This window comes from Coregonus lavaretus (assembly GCF_964263955.1).
Source record: "Coregonus lavaretus genome assembly, chromosome: 18".
In the NCBI taxonomy this organism is placed as follows: domain Eukaryota; kingdom Metazoa; phylum Chordata; class Actinopteri; order Salmoniformes; family Salmonidae; genus Coregonus; species Coregonus lavaretus.
This window is the reverse complement of record NC_140005.1, coordinates 8,649,283-8,673,377: the sequence shown is the minus strand read 5'-3', so window position 1 is coordinate 8,673,377 and position 24,095 is coordinate 8,649,283. Positions and strand designations below refer to the sequence as shown.

Genomic DNA, 24,095 nt, shown 5'->3' with positions numbered 1-24,095 from the left:
AATAAATGAAAATAAATAGACAGTATATTAATTTGAACTACTTTAATAGTAAGTTACAGTGGGGGAAAAAAGTATTCAGTCAGCCACCAATTGTGCAAGTTCTCCCACTTAAAAAGATGAGAGAGGCCTGTAATTTTCATCATAGGTACACGTCCACTATGACAGACAAAATGAGATTTTTTTTCTCCAGAAAATCACATTGTAGGATTTTTCATGAATTTATTTGCAAATTATGGTGGAAAATAAGTATTTGGTCAATAACAAAAGTTTCTCAATACTTTGTTATATACCCTTTGTTGGCAATGACACAGGTCTTCACAAGGTTTTCACACACTGTTGCTGGTATTTTGGCCCATTCCTCTCCTCTAGAGCAGTGATGTTTTGGGGCTGTCGCTGGGCAACACGGACTTTCAACTCCCTACAAAGATTTTCTATGGGGATGAGATCTGGAGACTGGCTAGGCCACTCCATGACCTTGAAATGCTTCTTACGAAGCCACTCCTTCGTTGCCCGGGCGGTGTGTTTGGGATCATTGTCATGCTGAAAGACCCAGCCACGTTTTATCTTCAATGCCCTTGCTGATGGAAGGAGGTTTTCACTCAAAATCTCACGATACATGGCCCCATTCATTCTTTCCTTTACACGGATCAGTCGTCCTGGTCCCTTTGCAGAAAAACAGCCCCAAAGCATGATGTTTCCACCCCCATGCTTCACAGTAGGTATGGTGTTCTTTGGATGCAACTCAGCATTCTTTGTCCTCCAAACACGACGAGTTGAGTTTTTACCAAAAAGTTCAGGTTTCATCTGACCATATGACATTCTCCCAATCCTCTTCTGGATCATCCAAATGCACTCTAGCAAACTTCAGACGGGCCTGGACATGTACTGGCTTAAGCAGGGGGACACGTCTGCACTGCAGGATTTGAGTCCCTGGCGGCGTAGTGTGTTACTGATGGTAGGCTTTGTTACTTTGGTCCCAGCTCTCTGCAGGTCATTCACTAGGTCCCCCCGTGTGGTTCTGGGATTTTTGCTCACCGTTCTTGTGATCATTTTGACCCCACGGGGTGAGATCTTGCGTGGAGCCCCAGATCGAGGGAGATTATCAGTGGTCTTGTATGTCTTCCATTTCCTAATAATTGCTCCCACAGTTGATTTCTTCAAACCAAGCTGCTTACCTATTGCAGATTCAGTCTTCCCAGCCTGGTGCAGGTCTACAATTTTGTTTCTGGTGTCCTTTGACAGCTCTTTGGTCTTGGCCATAGTGGAGTTTGGAGTGTGACTGTTTGAGGTTGTGGACAGGTGTCTTTTATACTGATAACAAGTTCAAACAGGTGCCATTAATACAGGTAACGAGTAGAGGACAGAGGAGCCTCTTAAAGAAGAAGTTACAGGTCTGTGAGAGCCAGAAATCTTGCTTGTTTGTAGGTGACCAAATACTTATTTTCCACCATAATTTGCAAATAAATTCATTAAAAATCCTACAATGTGATTTTCTGGATTTTTCTTTCTCAATTTGTCTGTCATAGTTGACGTGTACCAATGATGAAAATTACAGGCCTCTCTCATCTTTTTAAGTGGGAGAACTTGCACAATTGGTGGCTGACTAAATACTTTTTTTCCCCACTGTAATGATCTATTTTTACTGAGGGATACTCATTGGAAGAGAACGTATTGCATCAGAGTCAGTGTGATAGCTGGGGAGAGTTAATGTTTGGTCTAGTGTTGAGTTTTTGGTTCAGTATCTGAACTTTTACCCTAATACATATCTAGATTTGACATGATCTCATGGAATCCTGGGTGTGTTCTCCTCAAAACTGCACAGCTGATGTTTTGAACTGATGAAAGGGATTTATGTTATGGTAATTCAACTGCTATTTCTTTCAAGTGTATCAATTAAGCCTTATAACAAACTGCAACATTGCAGCACAGGCCTACTTGACGTGATTAGAGAGTATTTATTATTTATTTATCCTTGTGACTCCCATTGAGATAGGACTCTCTTTTTCAAGGGAGCCCTGGCCAAGAGGAAACAGCAGTCGATCATACAGAGTAAAATACAATATAACAACAACACAATCAAAAAAAAATTTTAAAATCTTTTCGAGCAACTATATTTCAGTTTTATAAAGCCAGGCTTCAGTTTAAATATGTATATATATAATGGTTACTTTTGTCTGGTTTACACAGGTATAAACATGACAGAAGCAAATATTTGTACATTTCAGTTTTCAGGTTTGCAACATGACAGTGATGGGCTAGGGATTTTGCAGTAGTTGTAAGACGTAAACACACTGTTCAACAGTGTCTGTGGCCTGTCATGGTAGTAAACGAGACCAATATGTAAGCTACAGAACATCTCCAATCCTCTTCCATTTACAATGGAATTCTTACATTTTGTGGGATGCCCAATCCCAAATCATCTCCATGCCCCAACCCCCTTGTGTAGTATTGAATATGGTGGAAATTCCATCTAGCAAGCTGATACCGTCCCACTGGACACAGACGGCAGTTCAACATCTTGTTTTGATTTACATTTGGTTGAGTTGTCAACTAATCATGAATTCAACGTGAAATCAACTAAACATTTCACCAAGTCATTGGATTTAGGTTAAACGTTGGGTGAAAAAAATATCAAATTCGATTACTTTTTGCAAATCCAATCTGTTTTCCACGTTGATTGAAATGATGTGGAAACAACATTGATTCACCAGTTTTTGCCCAGTGGGATATTGCTAATACCTGTCCAATTCAGATCCATGTAGTTCATAGGCCATAGTGAAATGTCCCACAGTTTCTGTGCAATGTCTAGAACAGATGTAACCCAATGTATGATGTTACCTCAGAGGAAGTCCTATTCTGCGGTCCTTAGACCTGGTGATGCGCTTCCTGTGTCAACTGAGTTATGTTGGTTTCTTCTCAGTGACTAAGACAGGAAGTGTCTCAGGAGGACGCTATGGTTCTGGAGTTGTAAGCACGTGGACAATGACCTGCTTAAAGATAAAACATTAAATATTACAATAACATTTGTATTCCTCTTTTTTTTTGTAGTTATAATGTATTCATAAATGACTGAAAGAGAAAGTACCTTTTCTAGTGAATGTTCTTTAGGAGTCGCCATTGTTCTGGCATGTTTGATGTATCTAACCCATAACACAGCTATCACAGCTAACACATCAACTAAGATTAATCCACCAATAACAGCATCCACAATGGCGCCTGGTATTGCTGAAGCTTTTCCATCCTTCTCACCACTACCTGAGGTCACACACAGAGAACAGACAGTTTAATCCTTATAGAATTACTTAAATAACAATAGATTCGGTCAAATAATCATCATAGACCAATAGTTTGACATAGACAGAATTATTAAGATGTTTTCGCTGGAGAGGATTTATAACTGCATTTATATAAAAACTGTTTATATTTATTATTCATACCAATGAATGTAACTTTTGTTCATATTATATTATTAGTAGGTTATTAAACAGTGATAGAGGTATACAGTGAAGGTGACGGCTAAATGGTACTTACAGTCCTCCATGGGTTGAGAGATGGTCTGTGTGCTGACGTGGTTGCTGGTGGTGCATTGGATAGTCCCGTTGCCATTGGAGATGATGATGTTGACCCCAGACAGAGACAGTAACTGTTGTGACCGTGTACACTGACCCCCGCCACAGACAGACAACATCCAGCCATCTTTAACTGAACAGTTCACTGTGACATCACAGAGTCCCACACTCTTGTTATTAAAGTAGAGGGGTGTGACATCCATGACTGGTTTGGTAACATGATCTATAAGAGAACCAAAGAAGAGTTGAGAAATATTAGGCCTACATGCATTACTGATCTGGAGATTTTTAAGGTGTCCACCATATTGCATTCACCCATAATGCAACTCTAGAACCTGATGCAACTTCAAAATCAGTGTAAATGAAAGAGAGGAGAAAAGGAAAGGTCACTGACTATTGAGATGGACCCAATGTCAAATGTATCAATCAACATACATGTTGATGGCTGAAGCTGCAATGCTACGTTGAATCTTCTAGAATACAGCAAATTACCAGAACTGAAACCTTAGAAAACTCACCCTGCACTAATAGTCTATATGTAGTAGTTGATTCTTTCCAACTTTTCCGGTAGTTTACCATATCAATTCCACTGTCTGTGTTCATTATGTATGAAGGGAAGAGCGTGGGAGAGGGAGGTAACCAGCACCGTACACATCTGAAATGAATGTTGAAACACAGTCTCTATGGGGATATGGGCATAGTGCTTTCCCAGGCTGCCACACATGGCATTCATACAAACATTCACAGATTATTTATTAATAATATTTATTTATTATTATTATTATTATTATTATTATTTCAATAGCTCATAAAGAGATGAACAGTTTGACATGTGTTGTTGTATTGTATGTGTAATGGAATTCCCTTTTTAGAGTGACTGCGTCGAATCTGTCTGTGTTGAGCTGGCCGCTTATCAGATGGGAAAAATCCTGTCTTGTCCTCAAACTGAAATGTAAGAATTTGATAATTAGATTACAGAATGTGTGTGTGATGTTCCGGCAGAGACGCATAGGTTCTATTGCATTTAGTCACATGATAATGGAGTCAGATTGATAAATACATGTAATTATTAAACATAATTCTAAATAACTACAGTATTTCAGATGTTAACATATTGAACAATGCTCAGTACAGTGTATCTACCGATACCACATCACTATGGACTTCCTTCCATCAAACCTCCACAGCAGAAACCACATTGTTTTTCTGAAATATAGAAAATGCTTTGAGGGGGAAGGGGAGTTTACTAAGCCACGGTCTACATCCTACTTTGACTGAGCGAGCACCTAGTTACATCCTGAACTGCATACTACTTGTAGTTTACCACCACAGGGTCTCAACATTTCGACATAGACAGGAAGTCAAACTTAATCTATCAATATTTGGAAATGAAATCTCTGTTTTTGCTACACATCTGTTGGCTGGAAATCATCGCAGGTATCTAAACTCTTCATACCTTTTACATGTAATGAATTCTAGAGTTAAAGGAGGTGTACCCTCTGGGACTTGGAGGTAGCTATTGGGTATCCTGCTGTAGGCCTAATTATTCATCCTTTTGGAACACATGCCATAGATTGGTATAGATGAGATACTTTGAACATGAGTGATCTGAACACATGCTATAGATTGGTATAGATGAGATACTTTAAACCATGAGTGATCTGAACACATGCCATAGATTGGCATAGATGAGATACTTTGAACATGAGTGATCTGAACACATGCCATAGATTGGTATAGATGAGATACTTTGAACATGAGTGATCTGAACACATGCCATAGATTGGTATAGATTAGATACTTTAAACCATGAGTGATCTGAACACATGCCATAGATTGGTATAGATGAGATACTTTGAACATGAGTGATCTGAACACATGCCATAGATTGGTATAGATTAGATACTTTAAACCATGAGTGATCTGAACACATGCCATAGATTGGTATAGATGATATACTTTGAACATGAGTGATCTGAACACATGCCATAGATTGGTATAGATGAGATACTTTAAACCATGAGTGATCTGAACACATGCCATAGATTGGTATAGATAAGATACTTTGAACATGAGTGATCTGAACACATGCCATAGATTGGTATAGATGAGATACTTTGAACATGAGTGATCTGAACACATGCCATAGATTGGTATAGATGAGATACTTTGAACATGAGTGATCTGAACACATGCCATAGATTGGCATATATGAGATGCTTTGAACATGAGTGATCTGAACACATGCCATAGATTGGTATAGATGAGATACTTTGAACATGAGTGATCTGAACACATGCCATAGATTGGTATAGATTAGATACTTTGAACATGAGTGATCTGAACAAATGCCATAGATTGGTATATATGAGATACTTTAAACCATGAGTGATCTGAACACATGCCATAGATTGGTATGGATGAGATACTTTGAACATGAGTGATCTGAACACATGCCATAGATTGGTATAGATGAGATACTTTGAACATGAGTGATCTGAACACATGCCATAGATTGGTATAGATGAGATACTTTGAACATGAGTGATCTGAACACATGCCATAGATTGGTATAGATGAGATACTTTAAACCATGAGTGATCTGAACACATGCCATAGATTGGTATAGATTAGATACTTTGAACATGAGTGATCTGAACACATGCCATAGATTGGTATATATGAGATACTTTAAACCATGAGTGATCTAAACACATGCCATAGATTGGCATAGATGAGATACTTTAAACCATGAGTGATCTGAACACATGCCATAGATTGGTATAGATTAGATACTTTAAACCATGAGTGATCTAAACACATGCCATAGATTGGTATAGATGAGATACTTTGAACATGAGTGATCTGAACACATGCCATAGATTGGCATAGATGAGATGCTTAGAACATGAGTGATCTGAACACATGACATAGATTGGTATAGATGAGATACTTTAAACCATGAGTGATCTGAACACATGCCATAGATTGGTATAGATTAGATACTTTAAACCATGAGTGATCTGAACACATGCCATAGATTGGTATAGATTAGATACTTTGAACATGAGTGATCTGAACACATGCCATAGATTGGCATAGATGAGATGCTTTGAACATGAGTGATCTGAACACATGCCATAGATTGGTATAGATGAGATACTTTAAACCATGAGTGATCTGAACACATGCCATAGATTGGTATAGATGAGATACTTTGAACATGAGTGATCTGAACACATGCCATAGATTGGTATAGATGAGATACTTTAAAACATATTGGAGTAATCCCAGCAGCCCAGCTAACAATGTTTGGTTTAAATGTGACCCCGTTCCTCTGTCATTAGGAATCAGGGTGGAACCTTCAGTGGACCAGTATGGGTTGAAGGGGGGTTCAATATGTCTGGCTGTTGCAGAACCTGAGATTCTCAAAGGACTTCAATGGAAGACGGGCAGTGATGTAATAGTTGGTGATAAAGAGATTTCTCCTAAATATAAGGAGAAAGTGGATTATAACTCTGTCAACCATTCTCTGTGTATTAAGAATCTGCTGAACACAGACAGTAGAATTTACATGGGAAGTGCAATTAATCAGAGAGACTGGACTGATTCAACTACCACATACAGACTAAAGGTGCTTGGTGAGTTTTGTGAAGTTTTTGTGCTGGTAGTCGTCTTTTTGTTTATTCAATAGAATTATAGTCTCTAGACCACTCATAGATGTATGGATCTCTTTCCCAACTCCATTGGTTCTTGTAGATCATGTTCCCAAACCAGTTATGGATGTCACGTCTCTCTTCAACACAAGTGTGGGACTCTGTGACATCACAGTGAACTGTTCAGTTAAAGATGGCTGGATGTTGTCTGTCTGTGGCGGGGGTCAGTGTACACGGTCACAACAGTTACTGTCTCTGTCTGGGGTCAACATCATCATCTCCAATGGCAACGGGACTATCCAATGCACCGGCAGCAACCACGTCAGCACACAGACCATCTCTCAACCCATGGAGGACATATGTAAGGTCCATTCTAGCATTCATTTGGAGATCTACCCGTGAGGTTAGAAGCTGAACCTCATGTTGATATTGTGTAGTCATTCTGTAATATCTCTGTCATTGTTTAATACTAAATGATGCGATATCATACATTGTAAAAAATATATCCACAGGGAAAAGCACACACAGGATATCAAAGTTATTTGTTTAGTATTTTTATTTATTTAGAGCCAACACATAAACACCCAATATTTTGACTAGGTCTTTTTTTAAATGAATTTCTCAATTTGACAAAAGCTCTGACGAAGGCCTTGAGGCCGATACGTAAAGCTTATTAAAGAGCAGTGACACAATCAGGAGCAGTGATACTATCAGGAGCAGTGTGCAGGCTTCTTCTTTTTTCTCCCATTGACCTTTTTTGGAATTAGCACCGCAAACATCTACTTGGAACAGTTGATTTAATCTTGGCTGCAAGGACTTTTGTTTGAACGATATGATACATAAACGGTACCTGCCATAAAGTAATGTTGACTGTTGGAAACAATTAACATCACATTAGACCAAACGTGTTAGTGAAATATTGTATTTTTGGCTCTGAGAGGGTAACCCAGATTGTGTGTCCCAGGTATTGGTGAGAAGGACGGCAAAGCTTCAGCATTATCAGTCAGGACCATTGTGGCCAATACTGTTCGATCAGTGTTTGTTTATGTTGGATTGGCAGGCACCATAATGGCCATCATAAAGGTCAAAAGATGGATATCCTCAAAAGAAGTTGACTCAACTCAGGTACTTCCTGTGAAATGCATTTGACTTTTTATAAATATATTATTTTAATTTAATTTTAAATTGTTTTACTTTGTAAGCTTTGTTGAATGAAGATTTGATGTAATTGTAATGTCTCATCTTTAGGAAGTCATCGTTGACACCTCAGTGAATGATTCAGCAGAGGTGAGGCCAGAACCACTTGGCCCTCCTGAGGTAGAAACACTTTACAGAAATATGCAGAAACCAGGACAGCAACAATAAATGGACTTCACCCAACTGACCAGCATTTTTTATTACAGACTGTAATATCATGGGACAAATATTGAACCCATATTTCATTTAGTATTATCTGCAGTGTTTCGCTTAAAGGGAGAGCCGTGTCGGGTCGACTTCCACAACAACTAAGAGCATTGAAGCATGAGGCTAAACTCTGCGTGTTCTGATGTGAAGCACACCCTACACATGAACATATACTCTGTGAGTACAACGTCTTGCTTCTGTGGTTCATTCTGCCGGTCGTCGCAACGTCATATCGCTAAGTCTCAGTTTAATGCAACTTGTGTTTTGGAATGTTGAATATCACACTTTGGTTGTGTTTTTGGTACATTGAATGTCACACTTTGGTTGTGTTTTTGGAATGTTGAATGTCATACCTTTGTTGTGTTTTTGGAATGTGGAGGAGTCACACGCAGGACACAGAAGCTAAGCCCAACCGACTTTCCTGCACAAAAATAAACAAGACTCTGGCCCTCAACAAAACAGGAGGCGAACGATACGCAGCAGTGCGTAAAACACAATAAACATTAGCGCACGAAACATACAGTGCGACGGACCTGAATATTCAAAAATACGAAATAACGAGCAGCACCAATAGACAGGCGAACTTACTTTTATTTTTAATGATCCACACGAACAAAACAAGAAAACGTGAAGTCCTTGGTTAACATACAAAACCAACACGGAACAAGATCCCACAAACACTGTGGCAAAACAGGCTACCTAAGTATGGGTCCCAATCAGAGACAACAAGCAACAGCTGATTCACGTTTTTTTATTTTTTTTTATTTAACCTTTATTTAACCAGGTAAGCCAGTTGAGAACAGGTTCTCATTTACAACTGCGACCTGGCCAAGATAAAGCATAGTAGTGCAATAAAAAAAACAACACAGAGTTACATATGGGGTAAAAAACATAAAGTCAGAAATACAACAGAAAATATATATACAGTGTGTGCAAATGTAGCAAGTTATGGAGGTAAGGCAGTAAATAGGCTATAGTGCAGAATAATTACAATAGTATTAACACTGGAATGCTAGATGTGCAAGAGATTATGTGCAAATAGAGATACTGGGGTGCAAAAGAGCAAAATAAATAACAATATAGGGATGAGGTAGTTGGGTGGGCTAATTTCAGATGGGCTGTGTACAGGTGCAGTGATCGGTAAGGTGCTCTGACAACTGATGCTTAAAGTTATTGAGGGAGATAAGAGTCTCCAGCTTCAGAGATTTTTGCAATTCGTTCCAGTCATTGGCAGCAGAGAACTGGAAGGAATGGCGGCCAAAGGAGGTGTTGGCTTTGGGAATGACCAGTGAGATATACCTGCTGATATACGTTGCCTCTGATTGAGAACCACACCGGCCAACATAGAAACAAATGAACTAGATAAACAACCTAGCACACAAAACACATAGAAACAACCCACCCTGGCTCAACATAACAGAGTCCCAGAGCCAGGGCGTGACAGAATGTTGAATGTCCCACTTTTGTTGTGTTTTTGGAATGTTGAATGTCCCACTTTTGTTGTGTTTTTGGAATGTTGAATGTCCCACTTTTGTTGTGTTTTTGGAATGTTGAATGTCCCACTTTTGTTGTGTTTTTGGAATGTTGAATGTCCCACTTTTGTTGTGTTTTTGGAATGTTGAATGTCCCACTTTTGTTGTGTTTTTGGAATGTTGAATGTCAAACTTTTTATGTTGTTGTTTTCACACACAAAAAATGAATACATGATTAATTGAATCAATGAATTGAAATAAATGATTAATTGAGCCATCACTGTTCAGCCTCAAGTTTACACAGTCAATACAGTGCGCTGTGGAATTGCTCCACATCCTGTCTAAATAAAAATAGTATCTTTGTTTCTGAACTTGGCCTTGTGGTTAAGGCCGCTGCCTTGGCACATGTACATTTTCCCTGCCTGCGTTGGTACGAGTCCTGGCACCTACCAGGCCTCCTCTGTACCTCCTTCTCTCTGTCTCCCCTTCATTTGATATGTATCTCTGTCTTTGAAAAACAATCAAATACTCTGTAAAATACAGAAGGAGAGTCCAATAAAAGAATAGTGCCTAGCAGCTGTGCCCACAGTAAAAGCTAAATAACTTGATCACTTTCAATGTACTTCTGCTACATAACATTCACAAAATAGAAATATAGATGTGTCATTTCTCACTACTTATACAATAGTTTACAGAAACGTGAACACACACAAACATACTTACACAATGCAATTGATGTTATTCTCTATCTAGTACTTAATTCTAAAACTACATCTGCATCACAGTCTGGATGTGAACAGTAAGCCACAAGCTGCTCTCCCTCTGAAAAAATGTAAATGACTCAGAGGGTATTGCAACCCAGTATCACAGATTATTGTGAAATAGACACAAATTGCTTATAAGGAAATTTGTGACAAGCACACGAAAAAGTATATTTTTCATGTGCAGTACACGATTTTGTATACAGTGCATTTCAATCACAGATAAAGACAGTAGGTTACTTCAGACAGAAACTATAGGAGGGTGGATGGTGTAACGCGAACATCTAGCAACCCAAAGGTTATGTGTTCGAATCTCATCATGGATAATTTTAGCTAATTAGCTACTTTGCAACTACTTACTACCTTTGAGCTACAGTACCAGTCAAAAGTTTGGACACACCTACTCATTCCTGTTTTTTTTTAACTTGTTTTTTAAAACTATTTTCTACATTGTAGAATAATAGTGAAAACATCAAAACTATGAAATAACACATATGGAATCATGTTGTAAACAAAAAAGTGTTAAACAAATCAAAATAGATTTTATATTTGAGATTCTTCAAATAGCCACCCTTTGCGTTGATGACAGCTTTGCACACTCTTGGTATTCTCTCAACCAGCTTCATGAGGTAGTCACCTGAAATGCATTTCAATTAACAGGTGTGCGTTCTTAAAAGTTAATTTGTGGAATTTATTTCCTTCTTAATGCGTTTGAGCCAATCAGTTGTGTTGGGACAAGGTAGGGGGGGGGGGGGGGTATACAGAAGATAGCCCTATTTGGTAAAAGACCAAGTCCATATTATGGCAAGAACAGCTCAAATAAGCAAAGAGAAACGACAGTCCATCATTACTTTAAGACATGAAGGTCAATCTATATGGAACATTTCAAGAACTTTGAACGTTTCTTCAAGTTCAGTCGCAAAAACCATCAAGCGCTGTCATGAAACTGGCTCTCATGAGGACCGCCACAGGAATAGAAGACCAAGAGTTACCTCTGCTGCAGAGGATAAGTTCATTAGAGGTACCAGCCTCAGAAATTGCAGCCCAAATAAATGCTTCACAGAGTTCAAGTCACAGACACATCTCAACATCAACTGTTCAGAGGAGACTGCGTGAATCAGGCCTTCATGGTCGAATTGCTGCAAAGAAACCATTACTAAAGGACACCAATAAGAAGAAGAGACTTGCTTGGGCCAAGAAACACGAGCAATGGACATTAGACCGGTGGAAATATGTCCTTTGCTCTGGAGTCCGAATTGTCTTTGTGAGACGCGGTGTGGGTGAACGGATGATCTCCGCATGTGTATTTCCCACCGTAAAGCATGGAGGAGGAGGTATTATGGTGTGGGGGTACTTTGCTGGTGACACTGTCTGTGATTTATTTAGAATTCAAGATGCACCTAACCAGCATGGCTACCACCGCATTCTGCAGCGATACACCATCCCATCTGGTTTGGGCTTAGTGGGACTATCATTTGTTTTTCAACAGGACAATGACCCAACACACCTCCAGGCTGTGTAAGGGCTATTTTACCAAGAAGGAGAGTGATGGAGTGCTGCATCAGATGACCTGATCTCCACAATCCCCCGACCTCAACCCAATTTAGATGGTTTGGGATCAGTCGGACCGCAGAGTGAAGGAAAAATAGCCAACAAGTGCTCAGAATATGTGGGAACTCCTTCAAGACTGTTGGAAAAGCATTCCAGGTGAAGCTGGTTGAGAGAATACCAAGAGTGTGCAAAGCTTCAAGACATGGCATTAAATAACAATGGTGCCTTGAGGCTTGTCCCATAGAATTGCATTGCATGGGGTGTCTTGAGACATCTTGAGCCACAAGACATGTCACAAAACATGTCTTCAAAATGTTTCTGGAGTCATCTTAAGATGTCTTAAGACATGTCTTCAGAACAGCCGTGTCTTAAGACGTCTCAAGACACAGGTGAATGCTGGGTATGTACAGTCTGCATGACAACTTATGTAACGTGTTACTACATGCTACATAAGAGTCTACGTTCCAGATGTTATAACAAGGTGTTATGTCATTTACTAAGCTCTGTGCCACATTATTACATTTAATGGAATAATGGGTGGCATAACCATGTCATATGCCGTTATAGAGTGTGCACAGAAAACTTAAAGGTCGACTTCGGGCCAAAACACAAAAATAACGTATTTAAACTGTACAACTGATCAATGCACCATCATACTAGGTCATTTGATGCTTAAAAACAAAACATTGATTAATAAGATACTTGGCCACAGAAGTGTAATTTCTTGCTGAGCTCTACAGCTTATGCCCAAAAACAAATCCTGTGAAATGATGTCAACACACACTGGAGGAGTTACTGTCTAGCTACAAGTGGCTAGCTTAGCTAACAAACTAGCTACATCGGTTGTGGAGCACAAAACCAGAATGACAGGTCGATGAACCTCTAAAGGCACACTCCATTTCTCTTGGACCCCTTTTTTTTCTGTACATGCTTCCTTCTTTTTACTCTGTAATTTAGGTTAATATTGTGGAGTAACTACAATGTTGTTGATCCATCGTCCGTTTTCTCCTATCATAGCCATTTAACTCTGTAGCTGTTTAAAAGTCACCACTGGCCTCTTGAGGAAATTCCTGAGCGGTTTCCTTCCTCTCCGGCAACTGAGTTAGGAAGGACGCCTGTATCTTTGTAGTGACAGGGTGTATACACCAGCCAAAGTGTAATTAATAACTTCACCATGCTAAAAGGGATATTTAATGTCAGCTTGTCTTTACCCATCTTCCAATAGGTGCCCTTCTTTGCAAGGCATTGGAAAACCTCCCTGGTCTTTGTGGTTGAATCTGTGTTTGAAATTCACTGCATGACTGAGGGACGTTAAAGATTATTGTATGTTTGGGGTACAGAGATGAGGTAGTCATAAAAACATTATGTTAAACACTATTATTGCACACAGAGTCCATGCAATTTATTATGTGACTTGTTGAGCACATTTTTACTCCTGGATTGATTTAGGCTTGCCATAAAAAAGGATTGAATACTTATTGACTCAAGACATTTCAGCTTTTAATTTTTTATTAATTTGTACATTTTCAAAATACACAATTCCACTTTGTCATTATGGATTGCTATGAATTGCAGCTTTAAATTACAGAGCATTTCTGTTCAAAACAATATTTTTGGGGAATACAATAAACATTTTGTTGAAAACTGGATCCTTGATGGAGTAGTGTGGATCCCTGTTAGCCAACCAGGCCCTGTTGTGCATCTAAGGGTATATTGTAGATGAATAATATGACATTGTATTGTATTGTACCCTCTAAACTTCTTCCACAGATCCCTCGGTCAAATTTGTTTCATCTGTTGTTGCTAGCAATATAATTTTTCGATCTGGCCACGGACCCCAGTTTGGGAACCACTGATCTAAAGCACTGGACCCCTCTTAGCCTACTGACATATTTTTGAACATGTGCTGACATCTAGTGGGTAAATCTGACTTTTTAAAGATTAATATTTATTTATTTTTACCGTTTTCACATAGATTCAATCACAACACAGTTCAGTGGTGGATGTATCACATAGTTATTTTAAACTTACATTTCATCACGATAAAAGGTTCAAAGGTCAGGTAAATTCATAGTCAACAGATACATTGAAATAGCAAGGTATGTTTACATCATTCACACTTCTTACAGGTTCTTTCAAGGCTGCACATTCAACAGGTCAACAGGTCATCAGGTCAACAGGTCAGCAGGTCATCAAAAGGAGAAAAATCAAGAAGGCCGAGATACAAAAATGATCTTACAAAAAATAGCAAGTTCAGGTTAATGTCTCATGAGCTTAGTGTAATTATCCCATCACAACCCACAATATAAGATGGTTTACTCCATTGTTGGTAAACAATGTAATTGCAAACAAACACTGATTAAATATAGTTCAAACTATCATTTCATCTCATGGATGTTCAGTCTTTGCATCCAGAAGTCTATACATTTTAGTGGTTACATTTCTCGAGCCCTATTCCTCATTTGTTTACCAAACAAGTGACGGGGTGACCGCCATAGAGATCCATTTCAGGATCCTCATCAGGGTGGAGGATTGAGCTCCCTGCCTACCTGCCTGCCCTTGGACCTGACCAGCACCTCCGACCAGCACCTCTGCTGACCATCTAGCTATGAGCTTCCAGATCCTCTAATGACCGCGACTGTCCATCTGCTGGAGGTTTCAGGAAACACTCAAATACACTTGATTTGGATGACCTAGCTACTGTTGTAGCCTATATTTCTTTTTAAATGACTTCTTGTTGTTTATTTTGCTTAACAAGCGCTTTGAGATTCTGTCTAATGAAAAGCACTATAAAAGTGTAATACATTATTATTATTATTATTATTATTATTATTAAATAGAACAATATCCTATCGTTCTAATCCTAATGCTATGGTGACTGCTTTGTTGTTTTATGATTCCTAGATTGCCCCTTTCAAGTCCCAAAGAAGAATGAAGTATAAGTTTATCATCTCTATGTAGCATGTTCCATAACTTGCTACATTTGCACACACTGTATATATATTTTCTGTTGTATTTTTGACTTTATGTTTTGTTTTACCCCACATGTAACTCTGTGTTGTTGTTTTTATCGCACTGCTTTGCTTTATCTTGGCCAGGTCGCAGTTGTAAATGAGAACTTGTTCTCAACTGGCTTACCTGGTTAAATAAAGGTGAAATAAAATAAAAAATAAAATAAAAATTCCAACAATACAGGGCATGGTAACTAATACACTATATATACAAAAGTATATGGACACCCCTTCAAATTAGTGGATTCAGCTATTTCAGCAACACCGTGACAGGTGTATAAAATTGAGCACACAGCCATGCAATCTTCATAGACAAACATTGGCAGTAGAATGGCCTTACTGAAGAGCTCAGTGACTTTCAACGCGGCACCGTCATAGGATACCAACTTTCCAACGAGTCAGTTCGTCAAATGTTTTGCCCTACTAGATCTGCCCCAGTCAACTGTAAGTGCTGTTATTGTGAAATGGAAATATCTAGGAGCAACAACGGCTCAGCAGTGAAGTGGTAGGTCGCACAAGCTCACAGAACGAGTGCTGCAGCGTGAAGCACATAAAAATCATCTGTCCTCGGTTGCAACACTCACTACCGAGTTCCAAACTGCCTCTGGAAGCAACGTCAGCACAAGAACTGTTGGTCAGGGGCTTCATTAAATAGCTTTCCATGGCCGAGCAGCCACACACAAGCCTAAAATCACCATGCGCAATGCGAAGCGTCAGCTGGAGTAGTGTAAAGCTTGCCACCATTGGACTCTGGAGCAGTGGAAACGCGTTCTCTGGAGTGATGAATCACGCTTCACCATCTGGCAGTCCGACAGACAAATCTAAGTTTGGCGGATGCCAAGTTAATGCTACCTACCCCAATGCAGAGCGCCAACTGTAAAGTTGGAGGAATAATGGTCTGGTGTTGTTTATCATGGTTCGGGCTAGGCCCCTTAGTTCCATTGAAGGGAAATCTTAACGCTACAGCATACAATGACATTCTAGACAATTCTGTGCTTCCAACTTTGTAGCAATAGTTTGGGGAAGGCCTTTTCCTTTTTCAACATGACAGTGCCCCCATACACAAAGCGAGGTCCTTACAGAAATGGTTTGTCGAGATCGGTGTGGAAGAACTTGATGACTGGCCTGCACAGAACCCTGACCTCAACCCCATCGAACACCTGCGAGCTAGGCCTAATCGACTGCGAGCCAGGCCTAATCGCCCAACATCAGTGCCCAACCTCACTAAAGCTCTTGTGGCTGAATGGAAGCTAGTCCCCGCAGCAATGTTCCAACATCTAATGGAAAGCCTTCCCAGAAGAGTGGAGGCTGTTATAGCAGCAAAGGGGGACCAACTCCATATTAATGCCCATGATTTTGGAATGAGATGTTCAACATTAATAATAATATGACATTTAGCAGACGCTTTTATCCAAAGCGACTTACAGTCATTCGTGCATACATTTTTGTGTATGGGTGGTCCCGGGGATCGAACCCACTACCTTGGCGTTACAAGCGCCGTGCTCTACCAGCTGAGCTACAGAGGACCACAGAGGTGGAGGAAAGCGAGGAGAGGCAGGCTGTGGGCTGGGTTAGGAATTGGGTTGATGGAAGGGCTGGGGGTTAGACAGAGAGCAGAGGTTGTGGGCTGGGGCATGCAGCTCAGGAGAGATGACTCAGGCGTGGGTGTAGACAGCCGAGATACTAGCCGGGATGGAGGTTAGGCTCTGGAGGCTACGGAGGTTCCTTATCGGCCCAATCAAAACCACAGCTTATGATTTCCCCATTGTACAACATAGTGAAACCGCTTTGCATAAAATGCAGTTCTATTTTCAAATCGACCGCAAGGGACACACTATCGCCTGATGTGTTCTCGCTGTGTGTGTGTGTGTGTGTAAATGAAAGCCTAGCAGAAGCTGTTAATGTTCAAGCAATCACAATGTTCAACATCAAAGTAATTACATTTTCCATCTCCATGCACTATTACAGTTGATAAACCTTAACCTTTTTTTTTTACAAAACAATATATACAAGAAAGGTATATTTCTTAAAAGTAATATTTTTAAACATTAAAACAGTAAACTGAAAGCATAAAATGACGCAGGGAGAATGGCCCTTCTAGTCCACAAGCAGGTGTCCACATACTTTTGGTAATGTAGTGTAGCTACCGGTATCTTTCAAATTCAGAGGAAGAACAAGGTACAGTAAAAATTGGTTATTGGTACAGAGATTATAAATACTTGTGTTCCAGTTAAAAATATGACTGATATAAACAGGACATATTCCTTTGATGGCTTGATCAAATCTGTCAAAGAATCCATCCACGGTGGCCTGATTAGGTCAAGTCTGCCCTCTCATATACACAACAATGATGGGTAAGTGGAACTAATACCATATTATTGCTGACGGGTACAACTATATGATTCTACAATTCATAGGGCATAAGCCTGAGCTAGAGGTTAATTTGCGATTGGCCACAAATCTGGCTCTGTGGTATAGTAATAATACATACTAGCACATATAAATATTTGTGTATAAAACAAATGTACGAGATGATTGTAACTGCCTCTGTCGCCAGTTTATTTCATGTATTAACACTTTAGTTTATTTCTTATTTAATTTCTTCTGAATTGTACGTTTACAGCAAGACGGAACTAATTATTGGTTCCGCCCGAGTGTTGTCACCCGAGCGCCTTTTAGCGACGCACCGAGGAAACTTTACCGCAAAAAACGATTTATTTTTCCACTGTTATCGTGTTTAAGTGCATACTTACAAAGAAAGTATACAGAAGAAGATAAAGGACATTTAAAAGGATGTTTAGCACCTCTGTGTGATAAGCAGCAATGAGGTTTGTTGACTATTTATTTTGCTATGAGGGTGTTTGTGTTTACGTGCGTCATTTTTTGGTGTAAAATATACATAAAGTGTCTAGCTGTATGAGCTTGATTATAACGCCAGATGTGTGAGACATGCATATGGCATTATTTTGTTAATGTATTTTTTCTTTCTTTAAACCAGTTCTCACGGGTTGACCAGCATTAAAGCCCTGTATTCAAATCAAGACCTCTTGCCTCATGCCTGTCACTGGAGGAGCTACAATGATGATGAATCTAGGCACATGTTGATGAATGAAGCGCACAGGTTTACTCTGCTGGTATTATTTGATTATTGTCCACTGGGTGGTGCAATAGTCCCACAGTTTCTGTGTAATGTCTTGAACTGTATGATGTGACCTCAGAGGTCCACCTTTTCTGTGCTTCTGCTCTCATGTCTGATGATGCGCTTTTTTTTTCAACTTGGAGGTGTTCTGCTGGTGCTGGTTCTTCACAGTGAAGTAGACAGTGCATCGCAGGAGAGGGCTGTGGTTCTGGACAGGAGAGTGCTGTGGTTCTGGCCAGGAGAGGGCTGTGGTTCTGGCCAGGTGAGTGCTGTGGTTCTGGTCAGGAGAGTGCTGTGGTTCTGGCCAGGAGAGTGCTGTGGTTCTGGTCAGGAGAGTGCTGTGGTTCTGGCCTCTCTCCCTGGTGAAGTGTTCACTGAGTTATAAGCTCAGTGTCCTGTTTGGAGATGAAACATTAGAACATTTAAATGATTGAAATGATCGTTCTTTAAAACTATTGACTCATATAATGCATAGATGAATGAATGAAAGAGCAGGTACCTCTTCTAGTGAATGTTGTTCTTTAGGGATTTGCCATTTTCTGGCATGTATGATGTATCCAACACCAAGTAACACAGCAACTTGTCAAGCCCTGACTCAGGGGACTCTTATATGTTGAGTCAGGGTGTGAATATTCTATGTTGTGTATATCTATATGAATGATCTAGTATGTGTAGATCTATGTTGGCCGGTGTGGTTCCCAATCAGAGGCAGCTGTCGCTCGTTGTCTCTGATTGGGGATCATATAGCAGCCTATTGGCACTCGTTAGTTGTGGGATCTTGTTCCGTGTGTAGGCTTGTTTTGTGTTTAGCCTTAGGACTTCACGTTTCGTTGGTTTGTTGTTTTGTCATGTGTTTATCATGTAAATAAACATGTACGCATTTCACGCTGCGCCTTGGTCTGACCCGTCCTTAAACGAACGTGACACAACTAAGCTTAATAATACACCAATAACACTACCCACAATGGTGATAACTGGTAACACTGAGGCTTTCCCATCCTCACCACTACCTGTTCACACACACACACACACACACACACACACACACACACACACACAGATTAAGAAAAGTGTTCATAAGATAATAGTTTCATACAGGCAGAATTATTCCAATCTTAACTAGAGAAGAATTACAATCATGATATCAAACCTTTGGTCATATTTTATTTTTAATGCCGATAAATTTAACTTTTATTCATATTGTATTATTAGTAGGTTATTAAACAGTGATAGAGGTATGCAGTGAAGGTGACGGCTAAATGGTACTTACAGTCCTCCATGGGTTGAGAGATGGTCTGTGTGCTGACGTGGTTGCTGGTGGTGCATTGGATAGTCCCGTTGCCATTGGAGATGATGATGTTGACCCCAGACAGAGACAGTAACTGTTGTGACCGTGTACACTGACCCCCGCCACAGACAGACAACATCCAGCCATCTTTAACTGAACAGTTCACTGTGACGTCACAAAGTCCCACACTTGTGTTGAAGAGACGTGACATCCATAACTGGTTTGGGAACATGATCTACAAGAACCAATGGAGTTGGGAAAGAGATCCCTACATCCATGAGTGGTCTAGAGACTATAATTGTATTAAATATACAAAAAGATGACTACCAGCACAAAAACTTGATTAGGCCTACATGCATTATTGAACCTAATCAGACACATTAAATGTACGGCAAAATTACCAGAACTAAAACCTTACAAAACTCACCCTGCACTGATAGTCTATATGTAGTAGTTGATTCATTCCATTTTTTCCGGTAGTTTGCCTTGTAAATTCCACTGTCTGTGTTCAACAGATTCTTAATGCACAGAGAATGGTTTGCGTTGTTATAGTCCAATTTCTCCTTGTATTTAGGAGAGGTCTCTTTGACTCCAACTATTACATCACTGTTCCTCGTCCATTTAAGTCATTTGATCATCTCAGGAGGTTCTGGAACAGCCAGACATATTGAACCCCCCTTCAACCCATACTGGTCCACTGAAGGTTCCACCCTGATTCCTAATGAGAGAGGACAAAGATCACATTTAGCATTTCACTGACAGTCATTTGACATTAATGTACAAATTGAGTCAGTAAGTAATTTGCTGCCTAAACTCAAAACTTTTCCAATTACCCGTGTTATGTGCACAAAGTATTATTTCTAGAGTAAATGTCCAAAATCAAAAGTGATTCCTCCACACAATATAATGAATAGGTTACCTGTGGTGATACCTAGCAATAGAAGAAGAATCCCAAGTATATTCATACTTCTTTTGTAATTGAGAGACTAACTCTGCCTTCTTCTGTCAAAATTCAGTCGCCTAATGATGCAATTTTAAACTCCTACTCAGTGGAAGTGGACTTTATTCACCAGATCTTTTCGGAAGGCTACACCTACTACAGCTGGGCATAGATTTCATTGGATGGTGCCTACACTGCATAACGCCCTGCAATAAATACTCCAATCATCAGCCATTCAGACCCCGCCCCTGTGGCGAATTTGTATGAATATTAAATGAGCAAATGGTGTAATCCATTCTCCATTTCATGAATTTATTTACACGTAAATAGTAATATGCTCTAAACCAGGGTTCTTCAATTCCGGTCCTGGAGGGCCGAAACACCTCTGTTTTTCATCCTCTCCTTCTAATCAGGGGCTAATTCAGACATGGGACACCAGGTGAGTGATATTAACTACCAGGTAGAAATGAAAAACAGAAGTGTTTCGGCCCTCCAGGACCGGAATTGAAGAACCCTGCTCTAAACCGCTCCGGGGACAAACAAACTCTGCTGCCTTGTTTACAATCGTCCACATGGCTGGGAAAACCTATTCAAGTAAAGTTAAGTAAATGCATTTCGAAAATGGAAAAAAAAACGATGTATTATTAGCTAACTAGCTACAGTGCAGGCTAACTCAAATGAGCTGCTAACGTAACGTTAGTTAGCTAGCTATCTAGCCAACTTGACATACAATATAGCTAGCTAGCTAAGTGAATTAAATACCACCAGCTACCTAACTTTATTAGCTAGCTATCTTGATGTAATTATCATTGTAAAAAACAAACTCCAAATGCATTTGTAGGTAACGTTAGCTAGCTAACTGCCATGGAGGAGGGTGAACGGATAGCAGCCGCAACTGTCAAAGTGAGAGAGTAGGGTGTTCTGGATAGGGCAGGTACTTTTGTATAGTTCCAGTCCCTAGAAGTGAGGACGGAGATAATAGTAACATAATATTCAGTGCTGTGTAATTTGAGTATAATGAAGTCAGTTTCTTGTGAGGTTTTCTGTCCTCAGATACAGAGAGCTGTGAAAGCCTGTCTGCAGATGAAGAGGTCCCAATGAAGAGCAGTGGTTCTCAGTCCTGGTCCTGGGGACTCAAAGGGGTGCACATTGTTGTTTTTTGCCTTAGTGCTACACAGCTGTTTAAAATGATCAACTCATCATCAAGCTTCAAGTTATATTTATGTATTCATCTGTGATGCTATCCTTGATATGATCCTGCTGTTGTCACATGCTACACATGCATCTATCTATCCAATGTTATCATGATTTGTTATTAGGGATATTATACTTTAGTAATCCACAATGACCTGGTAATGTAAAAGTCTAATAATGACATTATCTTCCATATTCCTACAGATACCTTGTAACTGGAGATTCCTCTAAAACTATTGCCTACCGTTACTGTGTAGGGCACTGCAAGGTTGGGTGACCAGGGCCATCTGGGACTGCCTCCTGGGGGGAATTCAGGCGTGTGAAGGCTACCTGTGTCCTCCATAACTTCATGGACCAGGAGGGAACCTGCAGCTCGCCGCCATGTGCCAGAGGAGAGGTCTGCTGCTCTGCAGGATGTTTCAAGGATGGGGGCAAACAACGCAGCGTGGGAGGTAATCCGTGTGCGGGAGATCTTTCCCTCCTACTTCTTTCGAAGAGGGTGCAGTTCCCTGACAACACCATAGACTACACTATGCACAACCAAAGGCTCTTTTAAGAGCCATCCACATGGCAATAAGAGTATTATTCCATTTACTTAGCTATGTCAACTGTAATTATTCAATTCCCAGTTTCTTTCCCTTTGATTTCTACTTCTCAGGTGAGGGTGCTGTCCACACCTACACACTCGTGTATCAATCTGGTTGATGGATTGTCATGTGCAGTAAGCAGGCTCAGGTGGGGCGGCAGGTAGCTTAGTGGTTAAGAGCGTTGTGCCAGTAACCGAAAGGTCGCTGGTTCTAATCCCCGAGCCGACTAGGTGAAAAATCTGCCGATGTGCCCTTGAGTAAGGCACTTAACCCTAATTGCTCCTGTAAGTCGCTCTGGATAAGAGCGTCTGCTAAATGACAAAAAATAAATAAAATAAATAAATAAAGGTGTATAACTGTGGCTCATTCCACCTTCAAAGAATAGGCAAGAGGACCAACCATGGCGAATAGTAAGACACTTCATTATTTCTATTTATATAACTACGCTATATTGTTTGGCCTCGTGTGTCTGCATGTTTTTCAGTATAAAGTACTCTGCAGCCACTTAGTGTGGACACCAGGTGAGGCACAGAGATTGCTGTTGAACACTGTCTCTTTAACTACCTTATTTTCTCCATAACAGTCTCTCTCCTTCACTTCATCCGTCTTCTCCCTAAATCCTCTAGGTTATATCAGCTGTGTCGGGTGAACCCCTCCCACATCTGAACTGGCTACATATAGGGCACAGCATGATCAGAGGTGAGAGGTCACTTGTTCGGGTCAACAGGAAGTATTATTAAAGAGATGCTTTACATTGAAATACAGATAGATGTAGTAGTCCCAGAGTTAATGATCCAGGGTGAATTTTGCATTTCACCTCCTGATGATTATGATGACAGACAGTGTTAGAATAAAAGAACACAAGGCTTAATCATGCTGTCTCTCGTCTGCAGGTGTGTTTTGATGTGAAAGAGGATGCCCCAGTCCTGTCATCGCCACCTCAATCGCTCTTGGGCCAACTGGGGGTCCAAGGCTGGTTAAGAGACATTTATTTAATTGTGATGAATTGACAGAATATTAAGTTTAGTAGCACTGTAATTCATTAATCATATGCTGTCTTCCCTGCTCCTCCATTCTTACCGCTTTCCCTTTCTGTCTTTTACACTCGTTCTCACACCAATCTACCCACCTCCTCTTTCTTCCTCTGTTTTTATAATGCACACCAGATGTGCACTGAAGTACAGATTGAACTTGTATTTAAAGTATAATATTTATAATGCATGTATTATATATTTATAACACTTGGATAATTAAGTTATATCAATAAAGCGGTTCACATTCTCTACTGGTTGAAAAAAAGTCTCTCATTTGATGAAATACTACACATCCTGTGTCCTCAGATCAATGCAGATGAAGGAAATTAGATATTGAGATAAACCGGTTTTAGAGTATTTACATGATGCATAAGAAGTGTAGTGTACTGTTTTTCTAAATTCTGTTTCTGTATATATGAATTACAAATCAGCCTTTTAAACTAGTTAAATCATGTTTCTAGTCTATTGCATAATTGCACCATCGAGAGC

At 40.0% G+C, this 24,095-nt stretch overlaps 1 long non-coding RNA gene across 1 annotated transcript; it reads left to right on the top strand.

Moving 5' to 3' along the window:
* The first annotated feature begins 23,145 nt into the window (after positions 1–23,145).
* On the top strand, positions 23,146–23,857 carry LOC311145796. The gene is made up of 2 exons (XR_014614634.1): positions 23,146–23,271; positions 23,466–23,857. It is a non-coding gene; the product is annotated as an uncharacterized lncRNA (long non-coding RNA).
* The last annotated feature ends 238 nt before the right edge of the window (positions 23,858–24,095 follow it).